Below are 10781 nucleotides of genomic sequence, written 5' to 3' on the forward strand. Positions count from 1 at the left end.
CACCCTAAGTTGAAACGTTTGTAACAACGATAACAGGATCTGCAATACATTCTTCATCATATGTCCTTCTACCGAAGGACTACGATAAGAAGAGCACTACCGTCGCCATGGCAATCACCTCCTCCAATAATAGATGGGATTGAAGAGCACTACAGTTCGCTTTGGTTAGGAGCCGCATCTGCTAGTAACGCCTATTATTACTATTGGTGGTTCTCGTCCAAATAATAAACAACAAGTATGATATTTTCAGATTTTATGCTTCTGTAAGTCAGGATATAATGTTCATATTTTCAGGAAAGTATGATATTTTATAGCTCTAGATTCATGCATATTATTTTCCTATCCTTAAAGCCACGATCTAGGAATCATTTATAATGTGGACATCCATGTGCTTTGCATAATATTGGGAACAAGGGGCTATAGTCCTTCATGAGTCTGCTTTTTTATTTTGAAATTAGTGAAGACAAAGAAGGATGCCTTCTATGGCCTTTTCCTTAACTGAATTTCAGGCACCCGGCTAGATAATCAGGAAACTTTGTATGTGCGATAATTGCTACAATTGTGTTAACTAATTTAAATAAGAAGAGAGAACGATGCATTATATGGCCTTTGCCTTAACTGAATTTCAGGCACCCAGCTAGATAATCGAGAATCTTTGCATGTGTGATCATTGCTACAATTGTGTTGACTTATCTAAATGAGAAAAACAATTGAAACGAGTACAAGCTCTCTCCATGATTTCACAAATGGACTGTATTCTGGTAGGAGTTATTGGCGATGCTGATTCAAGCAACCAACCAATATGAAAGCGTATTTGCACAAGTTTATACAGATTATTTACCCACCATTGTCGCTTGGGTTGGTCATATTACCGGAGCAGATTTATAATAAATTGTTCACAGACAAACTGGAATATTAGAATCGGTTTGTAAACAGTCATGATGATTGTTCTATAGAGATTGAACATGAGATCCAAGAAGAATTTCCAATTTTTATATTTAATAATTTGGATTCAGGTGACTTGATTAATATCTGCAATCAAATGTGTCTTGAAAGGCCCTCAGTGGGTTAATTTCTTTCCCATGTGATATAAAATAGAAATAAGGTTAGCCTGTTTAGCAACGACATGTATAATAATAACTCTTATCATGTGCTCAATCTATGAAATGCCCACACTTAAAAGCATTTTCTTGTACTTATGCTTTAATTAAGTGAAGACGCAGAGGAGGAGTGTCAAATGACGTATGCAGTGGGGCAACTTTCAAGCCACATCATTGGATAAACCAACCACGCAGGATAAAATGACCTATGTAGTTATGCAATGGTAGGTCGAGGCTTGTGTTGGGGCTTGGAGGAAATGGCGGGTATTACCACCCGCTAGAATGGCGGGTATTACCACCCACATCTAGCTGGTAATTGAAAATAGATGTTGCTCAATCTAATTACCATATGAAACACAATTCAAATCAATGGCTAAAATTAGTTCAACAGATCTAACAGTGAGGGAAAAAAATTGTAGACGAATGTTTGGAGTGATCAATTTCAAGAAGAGATGTAACTGGCATTTGCATTAGATGTTGCAAAGGAAACGCTATAAGTCAATATCATCACATATGCAAGAATATAATAGATGAATAAAGAATTGATATGTTATGTAATCTAACTATAGCCCAATTTGAGTGAAAAATAAATTTTAATGTTAAATGTAATACAATCAAACAATCTACTCAAAATAAAAACATATGGAACTTCCTTCCCAAGTGCTCAATCCAAGAGCTTATTTTCATTTACAATTGCCTCCCAGACCAAACCTTTGTCTTTCATTACCTCAACTAGACTGAACCTTTCACCCACATATGGTAATGGTTTTAGATCAAATTTCTCTACAAGTGTTGTCTAAAGGTGTTTTGATTTATACATGTCTCCATTAACACAATTAAAAGTCTCATTCTTTGCATAACTATTTGTGGCAGCCCACATTTCTTGTTCTGTAATCAATTATGCATCATATGTATTCATAAATTGTTCCAACAAAATATTGTTTCTTGGGTACTTGAAAGGCAACCCCTCGTGTTTGCAATTGGTAGTGTAAACACACAACGTGCCTAAAACATTCATCACGCTCCAAGGAGAGAAACCAAATATGTGTGTTAGATGTTGAATGGACCAATTTAATCATTATTTCTTCTTTGCAGCCTCAAATAAAATATTTTATAATGTCATATTAATGGATTGTAGCAAAGCAATTAAAATAATGAGTCAATGATTGACATTTCCATGGATTCTGCAAAATTCTTACCCAAGAAATGAGCCAAATGGACTGAATGAGAATGACTTGTGACTTCCAAATAGAATTGATGTTGTAGATAAGTAATGAAAACAATTGAGTAGAGATACAAATTACATAGATTAGATTACTATAACAAATTCACTCACTTGAGCAAAGGGATTAAATGGAGGGCGTGGTAGATCAGAGATAAAAATCAAGCTATCGTGAGATTACATGCATGAATCATGATGGATGGTAGATCTTTGGGTATTTCTAATACAAGTCCCCTTAAGCTTTGACTACAAATTGCTTACTGCATTTACATGGTTCTTATCAGTCGGCTAATGTGACTTAGTCCAGTGGAGTTATCTCAAGATTGCATTTGCATTAACTGAAAAGACGCATACTTGTTTGTGAAGGAACAAAATAATTTTATTTTTAGTATGTACCTGTTTTTCACCTTTTGCAAATAAATCTAACTTGCGAAATTTCAAATGCTGCAAGCTAGGCATGGGTATCTATATACCCTTGAAATCTTGTCTTTTCAATATTTTGCAACTCCATGATTTTGCTTATTTTGTTTACAAATTATTAATGCTAATCCACCTTGTAACGCTTTGTTTGTTCTTCATATGATGCCTTAACTATCCCAATGAGAATGAGTTGTGATTTCCAGATAGAATTGATGTTGTAGATAAGAAATGAAAACAATTGAGTAGAGATACAAATTAGATGGATTAGATTCCTCCAAAAAATTCACTCACTTGAGTAAAGGGATTGAATGAAGGGTGTGGTAGAACAAAGATAAAAATCAAGCTATCATGTATGCATGAACAAGGATGGATGGTAGATCTTTGGGTATTGGTAATACAATTCCCCTTAAGCTTTGACTACAAATTCTTTATTGTATGTACATGGTTCTTATCCGGCGGGTAATGTGACTTAGTCCAGTGGAGTTATCTCAAGATTGCATTTGCATTAACTGAGAAGGGCATATTTGTTTGTGAAGGAACGAAATAAATTTATTTTCAGTATGCACCTATTTTCCACCTTTTGCAAATAAAGCTAAGTTGTGAAATTTCAAGTACTGCAAGCTAGGCATGGCTATCTATATTATTATACCCCCAACGCTCGAAATATTGTTTTTCCAATATTATGCTTCTCCATGATTTTTCATCTTTTGTTTATAGATTATTAATCCTAATCCGTCTTGTACCACTTTGTTTGTTCTTCATATGATGCATTAACCACCCCAATAATGGTGCAATGTGGCTACGGGGATTATCAATGCTATGTGAGATTTGGTTTTCTTTATCATGGGTTCTAGATTAACTCCCCAAGTGTTGTCTTGTAAATAGAATGATTGATTTAAATGTTCTCAAGGAGAGATTTGAGCGTCCAAGCCCTCAAAACCCAAGGGTGAGATTTTATCTTCTAGAGATTGATGCGTTTGTCTCTACTGATGATACAAACAAGGAGCCTCCATTATTCTTTCTATTCTTGTAGTTTACTATCTTGTAGAGAAGCTCCCTTGCAACTTATCTAATAATGGTGGGGTTCTTCTCACATTTGAAGCTCTTGTAGAAGCTGCACGATTTTCCAAAATCTAGGTGCCTCTTTCTAGAAAACATAGCATATAGCCTTGCAATCCCCAGAGTTATTTCAACTTAAAATGTTACTTCACCAAAAATAAAGTGAAACACGATTTTACATTACCATTTTTACGAGGGTGTGAATGTAATGGCACCTCATCAGCCGTGAGGTACAATGAAATTTTAGGTGTCCTATTTTGAATGATTTTTCATAATTTAATTGCCACGTTTTACCTCATAGGTGATGCTCGCTCCTAGAGCTTCTATCATTGCAAATAGTACTCTTGACATCCCTCCTCTTCTCTACTTTGGAAACCTCCTTTGCAATCCTTCCAGCATGTTATAAACATCGCATTCTTGACCTTTTGGCCCATCACTTCTAATCTTACCTCCAACCAACCCACCAAACAAATCCACATAAAACTCATGGTTCATAAGTAGAAAGCATTCAAAATAGTTTCCATTTTTTTCTTCATACCTTGTTGAGTTTATTGTTTACAATTTGGGAGGTGGGGAGGGCATAGTTTTGTAAATTGGCCAATCAAGAGATATATCTAGTAAAAGTAGAAACCCCAAATTTAAATAACAATGCTTCAATAGATTTTTCTATGTTTCTTCATTTTTTATATATATTTGGAATTGCTATTAGTATTTCTAATGATGTCATCCTTACTCAACCACAATCAACATGGTTATCCATAATCATCATGTTCACTCATGGTCGGACATAACAAGCCATATTCCAAAGAGGGCAACCACCTTCAACCATGGCCACTAACAGTTTAACATTGTCATTCATATTCAACTAAGTCAACCAAACTCTATCTTAGTAAACAATGATTTACTAAAGTTGATATATGTTTGGAATTTCTATTAGTATTTGTTACGCTGTCATCCTTACTCAAACACAATCAACATGGTTATCCATAATCATCATGTTCACTCATGGTGGGACATAACAAGCCATATTCAAAATAGGTCAACCACCTTCAAAAATGGCCACTAGTAGTTTAACATTTTCATTCATATTCAACCGAGTCAACCAAATTCAATCTTAGTAAACAATGATTTACTAAAGTTATATACATATTTGGAATTTCTATTAGTATTTGTTACGATGTCATCCTTACTCAACCACAATCAACATGGTTATCCATAATCATCATGTTCACTCATGGTGGCACATAACAAGCCATATTCAAAATAGGTCAACCACCTTCAACCATGGCCACTAACAATTTAACGTTGTCATTCATATTCAACCAAGTCAACCAAATTCAATGTTATTAAAAAATGATTTAATAAAGTTAAAACATAGTCACACATCATCAACCATGGCTACCTAAAGTCATATGTTATCAAGCATATCTAAACATGGTCTATTATACTCAACCATGACAAATTGTATCTTAACATAGTTATTCATAGTCATCCATATCATAGATATTTCATAGCAGCTTACAACCTAGCATCGTTAACCATAATCAATTATGCTCAATAATAATCAACCTTAATTATCCATGGTTAATCAAGTATCCCACCTTGTATGTCTTTTATAATTCAAACAATTTAAATTATTTTAAAGTTGAGGGAAAATATCTAGGATGACAACAACCGCGATATTGATGATGACGATAACAATGTCAACGATAATGAAGGGGATGGTGGTGACAATGACGATAACAATGGAAACGATCATGAAGGGGATGATGGTGAAAATTACAATGATTATAATAATAATAATAATTCTCATTAATCTCACTTTATATTTTAAGAAATCACAATCCCACTAAATATTTTATTACTTGACTTTAACCAAACAAAAAGATAATACACTTTTTTTAAATTATCACAATTTTAATAAATTAAAAAAATAAAATTATATGTTAAAAATATTCAAATATATAATTTTATATGAATATATATAATGGTGCAATGTGGCTATGGGGATTGTGAGTGGTATGTGATGTTTGGTTTGCTTTATCATGGGTACTAGATAAGCATTGTCTTGTAAATAGAATGATTGATTTGAATATTCTCAAGGAGAGATTTGAGCATCCAAGGTTTGAAAACCCAAGGGTGAGATTTAATCTTCTAGGGATTAATGTGTTTGGAAACTTTTATTTCAGCAACCTGTTTCTCAGTTTTGGATGATTAATTTGTTTCCTTATCATTAAGAAAAATGAACTCTAAGCCACACTAAAATTGTTTTAAAACATATTCCAGGCTCTTAGTAATTCTTTAATTAAAACTTTTAATAATTTTTAATTGTTAAATAAAATTTAAATATTTTTTTTAAATAAAACATTTAAAAAAAAAAAAAAAAATCAAATCTCATTTAGAAATAAAAAATTGCATTGGTTAATTGTTAAAATAAAAAAATTATAATTTAAAAAATAATACACAAAAAAAAAACTACATTAGTTCCCGATCATGAAATCCAATTTTGGAAAGAAGAATTGCTTCTCAACTTAGCTTAAACTTTACTATAATGAATATATTTGAGAACATGAGAAATTTTAAGTCTCAACCTGCAACCTTTGGTTTTTTTTGGTGTAATTAATAAATAGTTGTCATAAGGGTCTCTGTCAAGTGGGATAATATGGCAAAACTCACAGAAAGCTAAAGTTTAATATTGAATATTTGATTAAGTTGTTATGGGAAATATATATATTTTGTCCTCGAGTTAGATACTCTTTGGATTCGATCCATCTCTTTCTTTTTACAAATCTTAACCACAATTGTTCTCCGATATGCTTCTCCCACCTCTCTCTCCCACAATTGTTCTCCGGTGTGCTTCGTTTGTTGAAAGGGAGAAGCCATACGGGGTAGAAAATATTCTCCTAAGTAGCAACGATGACGTGCGAGAATTCCACTTGGACATGGCAACACATATGTGCATGTAAGCTTATAACCAGATTATATGAACACGATGTCTGAAAATAAATTGTTCATCAACTGAATTTTATTGTTGTGAGACTCACAAGCTTCTCTTGACAGGATATATGAACATTAATCCATATACTACTTTCTTTTTAAAGATTTCTGAATCCAATTCCTCCATTTTGCTCTTCGGCAAGAATATATTCAGCGATGGTGAGGAGCCTCCTCTTGTTACTGCCAGTACTATTCTTTAGAGCGGAAGGGTTACCTGTCCCGCATGATAGAAACGCTAGCTCCCGCTTTCTTGTGTTGTTGTCAATGCTTTTAGAATAGCAGAAACAATCCAAAATTCACGTTCAGACATTAAAACACCATTAACCAAATGTAGTTAATAGATTATAACAAACTCAATGTAATTGATCATTGAATTTACCTGTGATCATTTGTAATAGGCTTTGAGGATCTTCTTCCAGGGTAGTGTTATTGACATTCCCAGTCTCTGCTTCTCTTATATTCCGAGAAAGCAAAGATTGAAATGGCTTTGCTACCGTCCCTACATGAATACAAAGAATTCTGATGAAGAGCACACAACTCAAAATATTTTGATTCTACATTTTAGTATCAAATACTCACTATTTACAAATCTACCATTAAAAGTTAATAAAAATTGAAGATAGTGTGTTAAAAGAAAATATGATGGTGCTGAATCTATTTCCACAATCAAAAACAGTATTCAAATACTGTTTCTACAAGATTTTTTGAAAATTTTTTGCTCAGATTTCAACCACTTTTAACCTTCCGGACAATTCCTCTGCCTCATTAAACACCTCATCTTCTAATATACTCTTAATAAAATTTTAATATACTCTTAATAAAATTTAAATAGAGTTTTGGAATAACCTTTTAATCAAATTTGAGTTTTCGAATGACCTCTTAATCAAATTTAAGTAGATTCCATGTGATTGTAAATTCTGTAAAATTAAAAAAAACTAATAAATATAAGAGACGTTGATTATTTAACTTCTATCATATTCATTAAAACTCTTAAATATTTTGAAATTTGAAATTTAGTTAATTTCAAATTACCTATATATCGGATTAAAGAGAAAACACTTTCCAAGTGAATTTATTTGTATAAAGATAATGCACTTGTGCCATCCATTAATTAGAGATTCCTTAATATTATGAAAATCCAATAAGCTTCAACAAAACTAAACTATTGTTTTAATTATGTTTAATAAATTTTTATTTTGAAATTTCAATTAAGAAAAACGAAGATTAAAAAAAAAATCTTATTCTTACCATAAAAATTTGAAATATTTCTAAAATCAATAATAAAAACAAGAATAATTGAATATTTTACAATTTAAAATAGAATTTTCGAACCATGTTTGAGTTATCAATGTTTCTATTACTGGGTCAGTGCCAAGCAATGTAAACACTTCTGGGTTTAATATTATTCCCTTGGGTTGATAATCTATTGAGGTTTTAATATTAATCTATTGGATTTAATATTATTCCTTTGGGGTTTCATTATTAATTCATTGGGTTTATAATATCAATCTGGTGGGTTTATTAATCTAAGGGTTCATATTTCTAGGGTTTATTATTATTTCTTTGGGTTTATTATCCATTTGGCTTTTAGTATTAATCCATTGGATTTATAATACCAATCAAGGTCAATCATGTTTTGTAAAATCAACCATGGTTAGCATGGTCAACCAAGGTAAACTATGGTCCAACGTCACATTCTGAAAAATATTGTTTCAATATGGAAATCAACCATGGTGAACCATGGTCCAACGTCGCGTTGTGACAAAGATTATCTTTATATGAAAATCAATCATGGTAAAACATGGTCAACCATGGTCCAACATCGCTTTATGACAAGGATTGTCTCAATATGAAAATCAACCATGGTCAAACATGTTTATTTTAGGGTTTATAATATTTATCTTAGGGCTTATATATCTTGGTTTTATAATATTAATCTCGTGGCTTTAATATTATTCCCTTAGGTTCATAATCCCTTGGGGTCTTAGTATTAATCCCTTGGGTTCATTATTCCCCTGGGTTTATAATATCAATCCCTTGCATGGTCAACTATCGTTAATCATGACCAATCATGGTCAATATGAAAATCAACCAAGGACAATCATGGTCAACCATGGTCCAATGTCAAATTATGACAAAGAGTGTCCTAGTATGAAAATCAACCATGGTCAACCATGATCACCCATGGTCTTGTGTCACATTGTGACAAAGATTACCTCAATATGAAAATAAACCATAGTCGATAACAATGGCCACATTGTGACAAAGATTGTCTCATGGTCCAACGTCACTTTGTGACAACCATGGTCAACCATGGTCAGCATTGTATTATGACAAAGATTGTCTCAATGTGAAAATCTACCACGGTCAACCATGGTCATACATCACAATGTGGTAAAGATTCTCTGAATATGAAAATCAATCATGGTCAACCATGATCCAATGTCGCATTGTAACAAAGATTATCTCAGTATGAAAATCAGCAATGGTCAACCATGTTTGTTTTAGGGTTTATAATACTTCTCTTAGGGTATATATACCTTGACTTTACAATATTAATCTGTTGGGTTTAATAAAACTCTTATGGGTTTTAAGTATTAATCTCTTGGGTTTATAATACCAATCCCTTGGGCTTATTAGTCTAAGGGTTTATATTCCTAAAATATAATATTATTGATAGGATTTATAATATTAATGTAGAATTTAATATAAATCCCTTAGATTTATAATATTAATCTTTTGTGTTTGATATAATTTCCTCAAATTTATAATGTCTTTAATTTTTAATTAATAATATCAATATTTATTATATTATATATTAATTGTTTTAAATTGCTATTATAATTATTATCATATTTATAATATATAATAATCTTGTTACATTATAATATATAATAATCTTATTACAATAATATAATGGAATAGAATGGAATGATATTTTATAATATAATTATTATTATGTTTATAAATTTATTAATATTATTAGTAATATTAATATTAAATTTACATTCATTAAAATTTATTACGATATATTAACCATATTTGTTAATATAGTTGTTCTAGTTGTATAAAGACAATATACTTGTGCAATTCATAAATGACAAATTTTTTAATATTATAAAAACCTAATAAATTTAAACAAAATTAAACTATTATTTTAACTATATTTAATAAATTATTATTTTGAAATTTCAATTAATTTAAAAAAATTAATTTAAATATAAAATTTTAAAATATTTCCAAAATCTATAATAAAACAAAAATAACTAAATATTCTACCATCGGCAACGCATGAGGGGTGCTAATACTCTAACCATTACATTGAACTTACATAAATATAACTTTGCCAAAAGATGTGAGATCACCACTAGCTTTATGCTGGAGAGAACCTAGGTAATCACGATCCCATAATATTAATTTTTGTGGTTGAAACAGGCGTCTAAGAATAAAGTTTACATGGGCTAAACTGGATGTTATCCCGGGGTTTATATTCGCGATGATAAGTTTCTTTCGTGCAATTAGGGTCTAATAATGCATGGGTTAAAGTAGAGTTTTACCCAAGGGTTTATCTGCATTTGGTTCTAATCCGTTAATGAGCCGTGACCTTATTGGTTTTTCCTTTAAACTTTTATATTTGGCTGTTATTATAGAAAATTCTAGGAATTAATATTTATAGATAGGTTAATTTTTCATATATATTTGGATGTTATTATAGAAAATTTTAGGAATTAATATTTATAGATGGGTTAATTTTTCATATATTTGGATGTTATTATAGAAAATTTTAGGAATTAATATGTATATACAAATAAAAATATTTATTATAAGAAAAAATACAAAATGACCAGAAGACACAATTGACTTATTGAATCTTATTATTTATTTATAATTAATAATGATTATATATTTTCTATTTAAAAAAAAAATTATATCAAAATTTCTGAATAACCAAATTGAAAATCAAATTAATTGCCAAAAATTAA

This window comes from Pinus tabuliformis, chromosome 1_1, assembly GCF_031772625.1.
Source record: "Pinus tabuliformis cultivar Carrire ecotype Pingquan chromosome 1_1, CPIR1, whole genome shotgun sequence".
NCBI lineage: Eukaryota > Viridiplantae > Streptophyta > Pinopsida > Pinales > Pinaceae > Pinus > Pinus tabuliformis.